The sequence below is a fragment of the Pongo pygmaeus genome, chromosome 15 (assembly GCF_028885625.2).
Source record: "Pongo pygmaeus isolate AG05252 chromosome 15, NHGRI_mPonPyg2-v2.0_pri, whole genome shotgun sequence".
Taxonomy (NCBI): domain Eukaryota; kingdom Metazoa; phylum Chordata; class Mammalia; order Primates; family Hominidae; genus Pongo; species Pongo pygmaeus.
The window spans coordinates 12478590-12493808 of NC_072388.2; positions in this window are offsets into that span (position 1 = coordinate 12478590).

The window sequence follows — 15219 nt, forward strand, 5'->3', positions numbered from 1 at the left end:
TGTTGATGAGTGCATTCAACTCAGAGTTGAATCTTCCTTTTGATAGAGCAGTTTTGAAACACACTTACTGTAGAATCTGTAAGTGGATACTTGGTGTGCTGGGAGGCCTATCCTGCAAAAGAAAATGTCTTCACTTACAAACCGCACAGAAACATTCTCAGAAACTGATAATGTGTGCATTCAACTTCCAGAGTTGAACCTTCCTTTTGATACTGCAGTTTTGAAACACTCTTTTTGAAGTATCTGTAAGTGGATATTTTTAGCGCTTTGAGTCCTATGCTGAAAAAGCAAATATGTTCACATAAAAACTAGAAAGCAGCATTCCCATATACTTCTTTGGGACGTGTGCATTCAACTCACAGAGTTGAACCATCCTTTTCATAGAGCAGTTCTGTAACACTCTTTTTGTGGAAACGGCAAGTAGATATTTGGTGCGATTGCGACCTCCTTTGGAAAAAGAAATCTATTCAGATGAAAGCCACACAAAAGCATTCTCAGAAACTTCATTCTGATGAGTGCATTCAACTCACACAGTTAAACCTTCCTGTTGATAGAACACTTTTGAAACACTCTTTTTGTACATTCTCCAAGCGGATATTTGGAGTGCTTTGAGGCCCATGCTGGAAAAGTTAACATCTTCACATTAAAACTAGGCAGAAGCATTCTCAGAAACTTTTTCATGATGTGTCCATTCATCTCAAACAGTTGAACCTTCCTTTTCACAGAGAAGTTTTGAAACACTCTTTTAGTAGAATCTCCAAGTGGATATCTGGAGTGCTAAGAGGCCAACACTGGAAAAGCAAACATCTTCATATAAAAAGTAGACAGAAGCATTCTCAGAAACTTCTTTCAGACGTGTGCATTCAACTCACAGAGTGGAGACTTCATTTTGATAGAACAGTTTTGAAACACTCTTTTTGTAGGTTCTCGAAGCAGATATTTGGAGCGCATTGAGGCCTAGGCTGGAAAAGGAAATATCTTCACATAAAAACTAGACAGAAGCATTCTCAGAAAGCTTCCTATGCCTCCTGCATTCAATACAGAGTTCAACCCTCCTTTTGATAGAGCAGTTTTGAAAAACTCTTTTTGTAGAATGTTCAAGTGGATATTTGGAGGGCTTTGAGGTCTATGTTGGGAAATGAAATATCTTCCAATAGAAAATAGACAGAAGCATTCTCAGGAACACCTTGGTGATGTGTGCATTCAACTAAGAGAATTGAATCTTCCTTTTCATTGAGCAGTTTTGAAACACTCTTTTAGTAGAATCTGCAAGGGGATATTTGCAGCGCTTTGAGGCCAATGCTGTAAAAGGAATTCTCTTCCCATAAAAACCAGACACAAGCATTCTCAGAAACTTTTTGTGAAACGTGCAATCAACTCACAGAGTTGAACATTCCTTTTGATAGAGCAGTATTGAAACACTCTTTTTGTAGAATCTGAGAGTGTATATTTGGAGCGCTTTGAGGCCTAAGGTGGAAAAGGAAATATCATCACATAAAAACTACACAGAAGCATTCTCAGAAACTACTTTGTGATGAGTGCATTCAACTCACAGACTTGAACATTCCTTTTGATAGAACAGTTTGGAAGCACTCTTTTTGTAGAATCTGCTGTGGGATATTTGGAGGGCTATGAGGCCTATGCTGGAAAATTAAATATCTTCATATAAAAACAATACAGAATCATTTTCAGAAACTTCATTGGCATGTGCACATTCAACTCACAGTATTGAACCTTCTTTTTGATGCAGCAGTTTTGAAACAGTCTTTCAGTAGAATCTGTAAGTGGATATTTGGAGTGCTATGAAACATACTTTGGAAAAGGAAATATCTTCACATAAAAACTAGACAGAAGCATTCTCATAAACTTCCCGGTTCTTTAGGCATTCAACTCATGGAGTTGAACCTTCCTTTTGAGAGCGCATTCTTCAAACACTCTTTGTGTAGATTCTCAAAGAGGATATTTGGAGCGCTTTGAGGACTAGCCTGGAAAAGGAAATATCTTCATATAAAAATTAAACAGAAGAATTCTCAAAATCTTCTTTGTGATGTGTGCATTGAACTTACGGAGTTGAACCTTCCTTTTCATAGGGCAGCTTTGAAACACTCTTTTGGTAGAATCTGCAAGTGGATATATGGGGTAATTGGAGGCCTGCAATGGAAAAGGAAATATCTTCACATATACACTAGACGGAATAATTCTCAGAAGGTTCCCTGTGCTTTGTGCATTCAACCCACAGGCCTGAAACTTCCTTTTGAAAGAGGACTTGTGAAACACACTTTTTGTAGAATCTGCAAGTGGATATTTGGAGCGCTTTGAAGCCTATTCTGGGAAATGAAATATCTTCACGTAAAATCTAGACAGAAGCATTCTCAGAAACTTCTTCGTGGTGTGTGCATTCAAATAACATAGTGGAAATTTCCTTTTCATAGAGCAGTTTTAAACACGCTTTTGTAAAATCTGCAAGTGGGTATTTGGAGTGCTTTGAGGATTATGCTGGGAAAGGAAATACCTTCACATAAAAACTAGGTGGAAGAATTCTCAAAAACTTCCTTGTGATGAGTGCATTCAACTGACAGGCTTGAACCTTCTTTTTGAAAGAGCAATTTTGAAACACGCTTTTAGTAGATTCTGCAAGTGGATATATGGAGCTCTTTGAGGCCTTTGCTGGAAAATGAAATATCTTCTCCTAAAAACCAGACAGAAGCATTCTAAGATACTTCTTCATGATGTGTGCGTTCAACTCACAGAGTTGAACCTCCCTTTTCATTGCGCAGTTTTAAACAAACTTTTTGTAGTATCTGCAAGTGGATATTTGGAGCGCTTTGAGGCCTATGGTGGAAAATGAAACACCTTCACATAAAAACTAGACAGAAGCATTCCCAGAAACTTCTTTGTGATGAGTGCATTCAACTCACAGAGTGGAACCTTCTTCTTGGTAGAACAGTTTTGAAACACTCTTTTTGTAGAATCTGTAAGTCGATATTTGGAACGCTTTTAGGCCTATGTTTGTAAAGTAAATATCTTCACATAAGAACTAGACAGAAGCATTCTCAGAAACTTCTTTGTGATGTGCGCATTGAACTCACAAAGTTGAACCTTCCTTTTCATATGGCAGTGTTGAAACACTCTTTTAGTAGAATTTGCAAGGGATATATGCAGTGCTAACAGGCCAACACTGGAAAAGGAAATATGTTCACATAAAAACTAGACTGAAGCATTCTCAGAAACTTTCCTGTGATTTATGGATTCAACTCACAGAGTGGAAACTTCCTATTGATAGCACAGTTTTGAAACATTCTTTTTCTAGAATCTGCAAGTGGTTATCTGGAGCGATTTGCGGCCTATGCTGGAAAAGGAAATATCTTCACATAAAAACTAGACAGAAGAATTCTCAGAAACTTCTTTTTGACGAGTGCATTCAACACGCAGACTTGAACCTTTCTTTTGAAAGAGCAGTTTTCAAACACTCTTTTTGTAGAATCTGCAAGTGGACGTTTGGAACGTTTTGTGGCATATGCTGGGAAATGAAATATATTCACATAAAAACTAGACAGAAGCATGCCCAGAAACTTCTTCATTATGTTTGCTTTGAACTCACAGAGTTGAACCTTGCCTTTGATAGAGCAGTTTTGAAACACTCTTTTTGTAGAATCTGCAAGTGGATATTTGGAGAGCTTTGAAGATTATGATGGAAAAGGAAATATCATAAAATAAAATCTAGAAAGAACATTCTCAAGAATTTCTTTGTGATGAGTGCATGCAAGTCACAGAGTGGAGCCTTCCTGTAGATAGAACAGTTTGGGGACATTCTTTTTGTAGAATCCGCAAGGGGATATTTGGAGCGCTTTGTTGTCTATGCTGGAAAAGGAAATATCTTCACGTGAAAACTAGACAGAAGCATTCTCAGAAACTTCTTTGTGTTTTGTGCATTGAACTCACAGACTCGAACATTCCTTTTGTTAGGTCAGTTTTGAGATACTCTTTTAGTAGAATCTCCAAATGGATATATGGATTGATTTGGGGCCTACAAGGGAAAAGGAAATATCTTCAAATAGAAACTAGTCAGAAGAATTCTCAGAACGTTCCCTGTGCTTTGTGCATTCAACTCACAAATTTCAACCTTCCTTTTGATAGAGCAGGTTTGAAACACTCTTTTTGTAGAATCTGCAGGTGGATATTTGGAGCGTTTTGAGGCCTATGCTGGGAAATGAAATATCTTCACCTAAAAACTAGACAGAAGCATTCTCAGAAACTTCTGTGTGATGAGTGCATTCAACTCACAGACTTGAGCGTTCCTTTTCATAGAACAGTTTGGAAACACTCCTTTTGTAGAATCCGCAACTGTTTATTTGGAGCGCTTTGAGGCCTATGTTGGAAAAGGAAATATTTTCACATAAAAACTAGACAGAAGCATTCTCAGAAACTTCTTCCTGATGTGTGCATTCAACTCGCAGAGTTAAACCATCCTTTTCATAGAGCTGTTTTGAAACACAGTTTTTATAGACTCTGCAAGTGGATATTTGGGGCGCTGTGAGACCTATGCTGGAAAGGGAAATAACTTCACATAAAAACTAGAATGAAGCATTCGAAGAAACTTCTTTTTCATGTGTACTTTCAACTTACAGACTTGAACCTTCCTTTTAATAGAGATGTTTTCAAACACTCTTTTGGTAGAATCTGCCAGTGGATACTTGAAGCGCTTTGAGGCCTATGCTCGAAAAGAAAATATCTTCTCATAAAAACTAGACAGAAGCATTGTCAAAAAATTTTGAGATGAGTGCATTCAACTCACAGGCTTGAAAGTTCCTTTTCATAGAGCAGTTTCGAAACACTCTTTTTGAAGAATACGCAATTGGATATTTGGAGCTCTTTGAGGCCTATCCTGGGAAACGAAATATCATTACATAAAAATTAGACAGAAGCATTCTCAGAAATTTCTTGTTGATGAGTGCATTCAACTCAGAGTTGAATCTTCCTTTTGATAGAGCAGTTTTGAAACACACTTACTGTAGAATCTGTAAGTGGATACTTGGTGTGCTGGGAGGCCTATCCTGCAAAAGAAAACGTCTTCACTTACAAACCGCACAGAAACATTCTCAGAAACTGATAATGTGTGCATTCAACTTCCAGAGTTGAACCTTCCTTTTGATACTGCAGTTTTGAAACACTCTTTTTGAAGTATCTGTAAGTGGATATTTTTAGCGCTTTGAGTCCTATGATGAAAAAGCAAATATGTTCACATAAAAACTAGAAAGCAGCATTCCCATATACTTCTTTGGGACGTGTGCATTCAACTCACAGAGTTGAACCATCCTTTTCATAGAGCAGTTCTGTAACACTCTTTTTGTGGAAACGGCAAGTAGATATTTGGTGCGATTGCGACCTCCTTTGGAAAAAGAAATCTATTCAGATGAAAGCCACACAAAAGCATTCTCAGAAACTTCATTCTGATGAGTGCATTCAACTCACACAGTTAAACCTTCCTGTTGACAGAACACTTTTGAAACACTCTTTTTGTACATTCTCCCAGCGGATATTTGGAGTGCTTTGAGGCCCATGCTGGAAAAGTTAACATCTTCACATAAAAACTAGGCAGAAGCATTCTCAGAAACTTTTTCATGATGTGTCCATTCATCTCAAACAGTTGAACCTTCCTTTTCACAGAGCAGTTTTGAAACACTCTTTTAGTAGAATCTCCAAGTGGATATCTGGAGTGCTAAGAGGCCAACACTGGAAAAGCAAACATCTTCATATAAAAAGTAGACAGAAGCATTCTCAGAAACTTGTTTCAGACGTGTGCATTCAACTCACAGAGTGGAGACTTCATTTTGATAGAAGAGTTTTGAAACACTCTTTTTGTAGAATTTGTAAGTGGATATTTGGAGCGCTTTGGGGCTTATGCGGGAAAAGGAAATATCTTCACGTAAAAACTAGACAGAAGCATTCTCAGAAACTTCTTTGTGATGAGTACATTCAACTCACACAGTTGAACCTTCCTATTGATATAACAGTTTTGAAACACTCTTTTTGTAGGTTCTCGAAGCAGATATTTGGAGCGCATTGAGGCCTAGGCTGGAAAAGGAAATATCTTCACATAAAAACTAGACAGAAGCATTCTCAGAAAGCTTCCTATGCCTCCTGCATTCAATACAGAGTTCAACCCTCCTTTTGATAGAGCAGTTTTGAAAAACTCTTTTTGTAGAATGTTCAAGTGGATATTTGGAGGGCTTTGAGGTCTATGTTGGGAAATGAAATATCTTCCAATAGAAAATAGACAGAAGCATTCTCAGGAACACCTTGGTGATGTGTGCATTCAACTAAGAGAATTGAATCTTCCTTTTCATTGAGCAGTTTTGAAACACTCTTTTAGTAGAATCTGCAAGGGGATATTTGCAGCGCTTTGAGGCCAATGCTGTAAAAGGAATTCTCTTCCCATAAAAACCAGACACAAGCATTCTCAGAAACTTTTTGTGAAACGTGCAATCAACTCACAGAGTTGAACATTCCTTTTGATAGAGCAGTATTGAAACACTCTTTTTGTAGAATCTGAGAGTGTATATTTGGAGCGCTTTGAGGCCTAAGGTGGAAAAGGAAATATCATCACATAAAAACTACACAGAAGCATTCTCAGAAACTACTTTGTGATGAGTGCATTCAACTCACAGACTTGAACATTCCTTTTGATAGAACAGTTTGGAAGCACTCTTTTTGTAGAATCTGCTGTGGGATATTTGGAGGGCTATGAGGCCTATGCTGGAAAATTAAATATCTTCATATAAAAACAATACAGAATCATTTTCAGAAACTTCATTGGCATGTGCACATTCAACTCACAGTATTGAACCTTCTTTTTGATGCAGCAGTTTTGAAACAGTCTTTCAGTAGAATCTGTAAGTGGATATTTGGAGTGCTATGAAACATACTTTGGAAAAGGAAATATCTTCACATAAAAACTAGACAGAAGCATTCTCATAAACTTCCCGGTTCTTTAGGCATTCAACTCATGGAGTTGAACCTTCCTTTTGAGAGCGCATTCTTCAAACACTCTTTGTGTAGATTCTCAAAGAGGATATTTGGAGCGCTTTGAGGACTAGCCTGGAAAAGGAAATATCTTCATATAAAAATTAAACAGAAGAATTCTCAAAATCTTCTTTGTGATGTGTGCATTGAACTTACAGAGTTGAACCTTCCTTTTCATAGGGCAGCTTTGAAACACTCTTTTGGTAGAATCTGCAAGTGGATATATGGGGTAATTGGAGGCCTGCAATGGAAAAGGAAATATCTTCACATATACACTAGACGGAATAATTCTCAGAAGGTTCCCTGTGCTTTGTGCATTCAACTCACAGGCCTGAAACTTCCTTTTGAAAGAGGACTTGTGAAACACACTTTTTGTAGAATCTGCAAGTGGATATTTGGAGCGCTTTGAAGCCTATTCTGGGAAATGAAATATCTTCACGTAAAATCTAGACAGAAGCATTCTCAGAAACTTCTTCGTGGTGTGTGCATTCAAATAACATAGTGGAAATTTCCTTTTCATAGAGCAGTTTTAAACACGCTTTTGTAAAATCTGCAAGTGGGTATTTGGAGTGCTTTGAGGATTATGCTGGGAAAGGAAATACCTTCACATAAAAACTAGGTGGAAGAATTCTCAAAAACTTCCTTGTGATGAGTGCATTCAACTGACAGGCTTGAACCTTCTTTTTGAAAGAGCAATTTTGAAACACGCTTTTAGTAGATTCTGCAAGTGGATATATGGAGCTCTTTGAGGCCTTTGCTGGAAAATGAAATATCTTCTCCTAAAAACCAGACAGAAGCATTCTAAGATACTTCTTCATGATGTGTGCGTTCAACTCACAGAGTTGAACCTCCCTTTTCATTGCGCAGTTTTAAACAAACTTTTTGTAGTATCTGCAAGTGGATATTTGGAGCGCTTTGAGGCCTATGGTGGAAAATGAAACACCTTCACATAAAAACTAGACAGAAGCATTCCCAGAAACTTCTTTGTGATGAGTGCATTCAACTCACAGAGTGGAACCTTCTTCTTGGTAGAACAGTTTTGAAACACTCTTTTTGTAGAATCTGTAAGTCGATATTTGGAACGCTTTTAGGCCTATGTTTGTAAAGTAAATATCTTCACATAAGAACTAGACAGAAGCATTCTCAGAAACTTCTTTGTGATGTGCGCATTGAACTCACAAAGTTGAACCTTCCTTTTCATATGGCAGTGTTGAAACACTCTTTTAGTAGAATTTGCAAGGGATATATGCAGTGCTAACAGGCCAACACTGGAAAAGGAAATATGTTCACATAAAAACTAGACTGAAGCATTCTCAGAAACTTTCCTGTGATTTATGGATTCAACTCACAGAGTGGAAACTTCCTATTGATAGCACAGTTTTGAAACATTCTTTTTCTAGAATCTGCAAGTGGTTATCTGGAGCGATTTGTGGCCCATGCTGGAAAAGGAAATATCTTCGCATAAAAACTAGACAGAAGAATTCTCAGAAACTTCTTTTTGACGAGTGCATTCAACACGCAGACTTGAACCTTTCTTTTGAAAGAGCAGTTTTCAAACACTCTTTTTGTAGAATCTGCAAGTGGACGTTTGGAACGTTTTGTGGCATATGCTGGGAAATGAAATATATTCACATAAAAACTAGACAGAAGCATGCCCAGAAACTTCTTCATTATGTTTGCTTTGAACTCACAGAGTTGAACCTTGCCTTTGATAGAGCAGTTTTGAAACACTCTTTTTGTAGAATCTGCAAGTGGATATTGGGAGAGCTTTGAAGATTATGATGGAAAAGGAAATATCATAAAATAAAATCTAGAAAGAACATTCTCAAGAATTTCTTTGTGATGAGTGCATGCAAGTCACAGAGTGGAGCCTTCCTGTAGATAGAACAGTTTGGGGACATTCTTTTTGTAGAATCCGCAAGGGGATATTTGGAGCGCTTTGTTGTCTATGCTGGAAAAGGAAATATCTTCACGTGAAAACTAGACAGAAGCATTCTCAGAAACTTCTTTGTGTTTTGTGCATTGAACTCACAGACTCGAACATTCCTTTTGTTAGGTCAGTTTTGAGATACTCTTTTAGTAGAATCTCCAAATGGATATATGGATTGATTTGGGGCCTACAAGGGAAAAGGAAATATCTTCAAATAGAAACTAGTCAGAAGAATTCTCAGAACGTTCCCTGTGCTTTGTGCATTCAACTCACAAATTTCAACCTTCCTTTTGATAGAGCAGGTTTGAAACACTCTTTTTGTAGAATCTGCAGGTGGATATTTGGAGCGTTTTGAGGCCTATGCTGGGAAATGAAATATCTTCACCTAAAAACTAGACAGAAGCATTCTCAGAAACTTCTGTGTGATGAGTGCATTCAACTCACAGACTTGAGCGTTCCTTTTCATAGAACAGTTTGGAAACACTCCTTTTGTAGAATCCGCAACTGTTTATTTGGAGCGCTTTGAGGCCTATGTTGGAAAAGGAAATATTTTCACATAAAAACTAGACAGAAGCATTCTCAGAAACTTCTTCCTGATGTGTGCATTCAACTCGCAGAGTTAAACCATCCTTTTCATAGAGCTGTTTTGAAACACAGTTTTTATAGACTCTGCAAGTGGATATTTGGGGCGCTGTGAGACCTATGCTGGAAAGGGAAATAACTTCACATAAAAACTAGAATGAAGCATTCGAAGAAACTTCTTTTTCATGTGTACTTTCAACTTACAGACTTGAACCTTCCTTTTGATAGAGATGTTTTCAAACACTCTTTTGGTAGAATCTGCCAGTGGATACTTGAAGCGCTTTGAGGCCTATGCTCGAAAAGAAAATATCTTCTCATAAAAACTAGACAGAAGCATTGTCAAAAAATTTTGAGATGAGTGCATTCAACTCACAGGCTTGAAAGTTCCTTTTCATAGAGCAGTTTCGAAACACTCTTTTTGAAGAATACGCAATTGGATATTTGGAGCTCTTTGAGGCCTATCCTGGGAAACGAAATATCATTACATAAAAATTAGACAGAAGCATTCTCAGAAATTTCTTGTTGATGAGTGCATTCAACTCAGAGTTGAATCTTCCTTTTGATAGAGCAGTTTTGAAACACACTTACTGTAGAATCTGTAAGTGGATACTTGGTGTGCTGGGAGGCCTATCCTGCAAAAGAAAATGTCTTCACTTACAAACCGCACAGAAACATTCTCAGAAACTGATAATGTGTGCATTCAACTTCCAGAGTTGAACCTTCCTTTTGATACTGCAGTTTTGAAACACTCTTTTTGAAGTATCTGTAAGTGGATATTTTTAGCGCTTTGAGTCCTATGCTGAAAAAGCAAATATGTTCACATAAAAACTAGAAAGCAGCATTCCCATATACTTCTTTGGGACGTGTGCATTCAACTCACAGAGTTGAACCATCCTTTTCATAGAGCAGTTCTGTAACACTCTTTTTGTGGAAACGGCAAGTAGATATTTGGTGCGATTGCGACCTCCTTTGGAAAAAGAAATCTATTCAGATGAAAGCCACACAAAAGCATTCTCAGAAACTTCATTCTGATGAGTGCATTCAACTCACACAGTTAAACCTTCCTGTTGATAGAACACTTTTGAAACACTCTTTTTGTACATTCTCCAAGCGGATATTTGGAGTGCTTTGAGGCCCATGCTGGAAAAGTTAACATCTTCACATTAAAACTAGGCAGAAGCATTCTCAGAAACTTTTTCATGATGTGTCCATTCATCTCAAACAGTTGAACCTTCCTTTTCACAGAGAAGTTTTGAAACACTCTTTTAGTAGAATCTCCAAGTGGATATCTGGAGTGCTAAGAGGCCAACACTGGAAAAGCAAACATCTTCATATAAAAAGTAGACAGAAGCATTCTCAGAAACTTCTTTCAGACGTGTGCATTCAACTCACAGAGTGGAGACTTCATTTTGATAGAACAGTTTTGAAACACTCTTTTTGTAGGTTCTCGAAGCAGATATTTGGAGCGCATTGAGGCCTAGGCTGGAAAAGGAAATATCTTCACATAAAAACTAGACAGAAGCATTCTCAGAAAGCTTCCTATGCCTCCTGCATTCAATACAGAGTTCAACCCTCCTTTTGATAGAGCAGTTTTGAAAAACTCTTTTTGTAGAATGTTCAAGTGGATATTTGGAGGGCTTTGAGGTCTATGTTGGGAAATGAAATATCTTCCAATAGAAAATAGACAGAAGCATTCTCAGGAACACCTTGGTGATGTGTGCATTCAACTAAGAGAATTGAATCTTCCTTTTCATTGAGCAGTTTTGAAACACTCTTTTAGTAGAATCTGCAAGGGGATATTTGCAGCGCTTTGAGGCCAATGCTGTAAAAGGAATTCTCTTCCCATAAAAACCAGACACAAGCATTCTCAGAAACTTTTTGTGAAACGTGCAATCAACTCACAGAGTTGAACATTCCTTTTGATAGAGCAGTATTGAAACACTCTTTTTGTAGAATCTGAGAGTGTATATTTGGAGCGCTTTGAGGCCTAAGGTGGAAAAGGAAATATCATCACATAAAAACTACACAGAAGCATTCTCAGAAACTACTTTGTGATGAGTGCATTCAACTCACAGACTTGAACATTCCTTTTGATAGAACAGTTTGGAAGCACTCTTTTTGTAGAATCTGCTGTGGGATATTTGGAGGGCTATGAGGCCTATGCTGGAAAATTAAATATCTTCATATAAAAACAATACAGAATCATTTTCAGAAACTTCATTGGCATGTGCACATTCAACTCACAGTATTGAACCTTCTTTTTGATGCAGCAGTTTTGAAACAGTCTTTCAGTAGAATCTGTAAGTGGATATTTGGAGTGCTATGAAACATACTTTGGAAAAGGAAATATCTTCACATAAAAACTAGACAGAAGCATTCTCATAAACTTCCCGGTTCTTTAGGCATTCAACTCATGGAGTTGAACCTTCCTTTTGAGAGCGCATTCTTCAAACACTCTTTGTGTAGATTCTCAAAGAGGATATTTGGAGCGCTTTGAGGACTAGCCTGGAAAAGGAAATATCTTCATATAAAAATTAAACAGAAGAATTCTCAAAATCTTCTTTGTGATGTGTGCATTGAACTTACGGAGTTGAACCTTCCTTTTCATAGGGCAGCTTTGAAACACTCTTTTGGTAGAATCTGCAAGTGGATATATGGGGTAATTGGAGGCCTGCAATGGAAAAGGAAATATCTTCACATATACACTAGACGGAATAATTCTCAGAAGGTTCCCTGTGCTTTGTGCATTCAACCCACAGGCCTGAAACTTCCTTTTGAAAGAGGACTTGTGAAACACACTTTTTGTAGAATCTGCAAGTGGATATTTGGAGCGCTTTGAAGCCTATTCTGGGAAATGAAATATCTTCACGTAAAATCTAGACAGAAGCATTCTCAGAAACTTCTTCGTGGTGTGTGCATTCAAATAACATAGTGGAAATTTCCTTTTCATAGAGCAGTTTTAAACACGCTTTTGTAAAATCTGCAAGTGGGTATTTGGAGTGCTTTGAGGATTATGCTGGGAAAGGAAATACCTTCACATAAAAACTAGGTGGAAGAATTCTCAAAAACTTCCTTGTGATGAGTGCATTCAACTGACAGGCTTGAACCTTCTTTTTGAAAGAGCAATTTTGAAACACGCTTTTAGTAGATTCTGCAAGTGGATATATGGAGCTCTTTGAGGCCTTTGCTGGAAAATGAAATATCTTCTCCTAAAAACCAGACAGAAGCATTCTAAGATACTTCTTCATGATGTGTGCGTTCAACTCACAGAGTTGAACCTCCCTTTTCATTGCGCAGTTTTAAACAAACTTTTTGTAGTATCTGCAAGTGGATATTTGGAGCGCTTTGAGGCCTATGGTGGAAAATGAAACACCTTCACATAAAAACTAGACAGAAGCATTCCCAGAAACTTCTTTGTGATGAGTGCATTCAACTCACAGAGTGGAACCTTCTTCTTGGTAGAACAGTATTGAAACACTCTTTTTGTAGAATCTGTAAGTCGATATTTGGAACGCTTTTAGGCCTATGTTTGTAAAGTAAATATCTTCACATAAGAACTAGACAGAAGCATTCTCAGAAACTTCTTTGTGATGTGCGCATTGAACTCACAAAGTTGAACCTTCCTTTTCATATGGCAGTGTTGAAACACTCTTTTAGTAGAATTTGCAAGGGATATATGCAGTGCTAACAGGCCAACACTGGAAAAGGAAATATGTTCACATAAAAACTAGACTGAAGCATTCTCAGAAACTTTCCTGTGATTTATGGATTCAACTCACAGAGTGGAAACTTCCTATTGATAGCACAGTTTTGAAACATTCTTTTTCTAGAATCTGCAAGTGGTTATCTGGAGCGATTTGCGGCCTATGCTGGAAAAGGAAATATCTTCACATAAAAACTAGACAGAAGAATTCTCAGAAACTTCTTTTTGACGAGTGCATTCAACACGCAGACTTGAACCTTTCTTTTGAAAGAGCAGTTTTCAAACACTCTTTTTGTAGAATCTGCAAGTGGACGTTTGGAACGTTTTGTGGCATATGCTGGGAAATGAAATATATTCACATAAAAACTAGACAGAAGCATTCCCAGAAACTTCTTCATTATGTTTGCTTTGAACTCACAGAGTTGAACCTTGCCTTTGATAGAGCAGTTTTGAAACACTCTTTTTGTAGAATCTGCAAGTGGATATTGGGAGAGCTTTGAAGATTATGATGGAAAAGGAAATATCATAAAATAAAATCTAGAAAGAACATTCTCAAGAATTTCTTTGTGATGAGTGCATGCAAGTCACAGAGTGGAGCCTTCCTGTAGATAGAACAGTTTGGGGACATTCTTTTTGTAGAATCCGCAAGGGGATATTTGGAGCGCTTTGTTGTCTATGCTGGAAAAGGAAATATCTTCACGTGAAAACTAGACAGAAGCATTCTCAGAAACTTCTTTGTGTTTTGTGCATTGAACTCACAGACTCGAACATTCCTTTTGTTAGGTCAGTTTTGAGATACTCTTTTAGTAGAATCTCCAAATGGATATATGGATTGATTTGGGGCCTACAAGGGAAAAGGAAATATCTTCAAATAGAAACTAGTCAGAAGAATTCTCAGAACGTTCCCTGTGCTTTGTGCATTCAACTCACAAATTTCAACCTTCCTTTTGATAGAGCAGGTTTGAAACACTCTTTTTGTAGAATCTGCAGGTGGATATTTGGAGCGTTTTGAGGCCTATGCTGGGAAATGAAATATCTTCACCTAAAAACTAGACAGAAGCATTCTCAGAAACTTCTGTGTGATGAGTGCATTCAACTCACAGACTTGAGCGTTCCTTTTCATAGAACAGTTTGGAAACACTCCTTTTGTAGAATCCGCAACTGTTTATTTGGAGCGCTTTGAGGCCTATGTTGGAAAAGGAAATATTTTCACATAAAAACTAGACAGAAGCATTCTCAGAAACTTCTTCCTGATGTGTGCATTCAACTCGCAGAGTTAAACCATCCTTTTCATAGAGCTGTTTTGAAACACAGTTTTTATAGACTCTGCAAGTGGATATTTGGGGCGCTGTGAGACCTATGCTGGAAAGGGAAATAACTTCACATAAAAACTAGAATGAAGCATTCGAAGAAACTTCTTTTTCATGTGTACTTTCAACTTACAGACTTGAACCTTCCTTTTGATAGAGGTGTTTTCAAACACTCTTTTGGTAGAATCTGCCAGTGGATACTTGAAGCGCTTTGAGGCCTATGCTCGAAAAGAAAATATCTTCTCATAAAAACTAGACAGAAGCATTGTCAAAAAATTTTGAGATGAGTGCATTCAACTCACAGGCTTGAAAGTTCCTTTTCATAGAGCAGTTTCGAAACACTCTTTTTGAAGAATACGCAATTGGATATTTGGAGCTCTTTGAGGCCTATCCTGGGAAACGAAATATCATTACATAAAAATTAGACAGAAGCATTCTCAGAAATTTCTTGTTGATGAGTGCATTCAACTCAGAGTTGAATCTTCCTTTTGATAGAGCAGTTTTGAAACACACTTACTGTAGAATCTGTAAGTGGATACTTGGTGTGCTGGGAGGCCTATCCTGCAAAAGAAAATGTCTTCACTTACAAACCGCACAGAAACATTCTCAGAAACTGATAATGTGTGCATTCAACTTCCAGAGTTGAACCTTCCTTTTGATACTGCAGTTTT